Raw genomic sequence first — 3,678 nt, 5'->3', positions numbered from 1 at the left:
ATGGATTTTTAAATTTAGGCTGTTAAAACCTTAATGGGTTTTTAAACTGATGAGAACAGATACTACACTTGATCTTAGCTAACAGGCCAAGAAGCAATGAATTGATTTTTTCATATTGAATACTGAATTCTTGTAATAAGTCTACTTGGCCATGATGCACTATTATTCTTTTGATATATTTCTGGAGAAAATTTGTTAAAATTTTTGTTAAGGATTGTCAATGTGTATCAATTAATTTATATGCATCTATGTAAACTGATTTGTAGTTTTAAATTTGAAAGATGTAAAATTCTTCAGAAATTTGTTAAAATTTAACAAATGTGAAAGATGTTAAATTTGAGTTACAAAAAATTGATTTACATCAATTTTTGATGTTAAATTTAATTTAACATCTTTGAAAGATGTTAAAATTTCTTCAGAAATTTGTTAAACTTTTTGTTAAGGATTATCAATGTGTATCACTTAATTTATGTGCATCTATGTAAATTGGTTTGTAGTTTTCATCTTTATATGTCTTTATCAGGCTATTGTCAGGATAATGTAGGCCTCATCAAATGAGTTAAGAAATATTTCCTTTTCTTTCATTTTTTGAGAAGATATTGTATAGAATTGGTATGTTTTTTCTTAAATGTCTGACAAAATTCACCAGTGAAGGTATCTAGTCTTAAAATTTATTTTAGAAGGAAATTTTTTTTAAATTTCAGATTAATTTCGGCATACATTAGGTAAGGTGCCTGTTGTAGTTGTGTCCTATACCAGGAGGTGCACCCTATACCCTTACATTGTGCCTTTTAGGTAGAAGCACACCAATCCTCCTCCCTCCTTCCCTCTCCCTTTTCCCTCCCCCCTCCCTCCAACTGGAATTGAATTAAGTTGTTCTCTTGTGTAGATGTGTATTAGTTCGTCTACTGGCTTCGTATTAATACTGAGTATGCTGGATACTTGCTTTCTCAATCTTGTGATACTTTACTAAGAAGGATGTGTTTCAACTTGATCCAGGTTAATACTAAAGATATAAAGTCTCCATCTCTTTATGGCTGAATAGTATTCCATGGTATACGTAGACCACAGTTTATTAATCCATTCCTGGGTTGATGGGCACTTGGGTCATTTCCACGTCTTGGTGATTATAAATTGAGCTGCAATAAACAATCTAGGGCAAATGTCCTTATGTTAAAAAGATATTTTATTTTCTCTGGGTAGAAGCCTAGTAATGGGATTGTAGGATCAAATGGAAGGTCAATTTTGAGTTCTTTGAGAGTTCTCCGTACTTCTTTGAAAGGAAAAGTTTAACAATAAATTCAATTACTTTACTGGATACAAAGCTATTCAGGTGATCTGTTTCATCTTGAGTGAGTTTGACAGTTTGTGTCTTTCCGAAAATTTGTCCATCTTGTCTAGGTAATAAAATTTATAAGTGTAAATAGTTTACAATATTTTCTCATTTTATTTTAACATTTGAAGGATCTATAAGAATGTTCCTCTTTCATTTCTGGTATTGGTAACTTGTATGTTCTTTCTTTCATTCTTCATCAGTCTGGCTAAATTGTATTTTTAAATTGTGGCCTTGTAGTTTTTAATCATATTTTATAATCATTTCATAGATAATTGGGTAAAAAAAGTATATTTGCTTAAAAAAATAAAGTTCAATGTATATCCCTTAATTTATTTGTTAATTATGCTGCTCAGTTTCTGAATTCTTCGGGTTCATTAATGGAAGGCTCCAGCAGGACAACAATGGAAGGGAAGAAAATGAAGTCAGGATTTTTATTCTCCCAGCTCCCTCCCTGCAGGGTCAGTAAAAATTAGCTGAGTTTCTTGATGAGAAGTCACAGCTCCTGCCAGGTAGCCCTCTCCTGTGACTCTGTCGGTCTCTAGGTTCTAGTCACTCAGTTTCTTTTATCAACTGAAGAATGATGGGCTCAGTGCAGTGGCTCCTACCTAGCACTCTGGGAGGCTGAAGCAGGTGGATTGCTTGAGCTCAGGAGCTGAGACCAGGCTAAGCCAAGAGCAAGACACCGTTTCTACTAAAAATACAAAAAATCTAGCTGGGTGTTATGGCCAATGCCTGTAGTCCCAGCTAGTTGAGAGGCTGTGGCAATAAATAGGATTTCTTGAGCCTGAGTGTGAGGTTGCTGTGAGTTATGATAATACACTCTATCCAGGGTGACAGAGTAAGACTCTGTCTCAAAAACAAACAAACAAACAAAGAACCAATAAACTTTATAATTTTGGAAGAGAGCTTTTATTCTCATCAAGAGTTGCAGCCTGTTGAGTGGCTATTCTGACAGGCTGGGAAGCAACAGTATTGACTAGAAACCAAAAGCATATACTTCAAGGGAAAGAGAAAGGAAGCAGAAATTTATGCTGTGTGGGGCATAAACACATTATGTGTGATGTGTCTAAACACATTATCTGTAACAAATTAGAGGAGGAGTTATGAATAGTTACAAAAGGAGAAACATGTACATATGCAGTCAAGCTTCGTGCTACTTCTTGGGATCTATGTCAGAAAGCAGTGGCATTTGCATGATCCAAGGGGGGAGTTTCTGGCCTCTGTCATCCAAAAGTGAAGCAGAAAACACAAAAACCCTCACTGTACAGCCTCCATAAACTGGTCAGAACCACTAGGTGGTCAGTAGCCTCTTATCAGGAAGGAAGTCTGGTCAACTGTGCCCAAACTGCAAAAGGCAGGCCCAGCCATAGGTGGTTAATTGAAATCAGCAGTGGAACAAGTCTTTTAAAAATGGCTAGTTCTGGGGGTGGTGCTTGTGGTTCAAAGAAGTAAGGTGCCAGCCCCATATGCCAGAGGTGGTGGGTTCAAACCCAACTCTGGCAAAAAAAGTAACCTCCAAAAAAAAAAAGGCTGGTTCTGTTTAACCCTTAGGGAAGAAAATCTAAAGGCAGTTGACAAGAGGAGAGGGTGTAAAGAGGTGTATCTGACCTCCCATTTTATCATGGCTGGGAACTCAGTTTTGAGATTTCTCTGAGTTACCTTTGACCAAAAGAGGGTCTTTCAGTTGGTTGGAGAGCTTAGCATTTTATTTTTATTACTCACTTTCCTTTCTTTACCCTTGCAGTGTTCCCATGGTAATATTCTTGAGATACTGCAATATCCCTTGTAATTTCCCTATGCTTTGCCCACATTAATATTTTTAAAAACTTTTATTAATCTACCCATAAATTAACCAAATTGAGTGTGCCATTTTGCAGTGATCACCAGGGAGTCCTCTTAGATTCAAGTAAACATTCAGACTCACAAAACCTTCATCAATATAATTAGGTACCAGTTTACTAAGAGTCATGTAAGAGAGAAATCAAAGCTTGACCACAAAGCACTGTTAGGACACTTCTTCCATCAGAGTGGTTCTTGGAGCAGTTAATACCACAGTCTACAGTCTCCCAGCCTCCCCAGATCATGTTTCAGGTGTAAGACAAGGAGATCCACATCAGGCAGGTATAGAATTATCCAGCTTAGTAGCCCTATGCCCCGGTAGCCAATCTCTGGGTTTTTTAGTTGGTTTGTTTGTTTTTTGTAGAGGTACCATGGCCTTATTTCCCAGATTAAAGTGCAGTGGCACTATCACAGCTCAATACAGCCTCAAACTCCTAGCTTCCCTAGTAAGTTGGACTGGTAGGCACCACAACACCCAGCTAATTTTTTTTTTCTGTAGAGGG

The 3,678-nt window shown here is 36.9% G+C and overlaps 1 pseudogene; it reads right to left on the bottom strand.

The window, feature by feature from the left end:
* On the bottom strand, positions 1-98 carry LOC111725570 (annotated as a pseudogene).
* Positions 99-3,678: the final 3,580 nt, after the last annotated feature.

Source organism: Otolemur garnettii, unplaced genomic scaffold (genome assembly GCF_000181295.1).
Source record: "Otolemur garnettii isolate 467f Iridium unplaced genomic scaffold, OtoGar3 scaffold00043, whole genome shotgun sequence".
Taxonomy (NCBI): Eukaryota; Metazoa; Chordata; class Mammalia; order Primates; family Galagidae; genus Otolemur; species Otolemur garnettii.
Note: the sequence above shows the minus strand (reverse complement) of the source record. Positions and strands in the feature narration are given on the sequence as shown.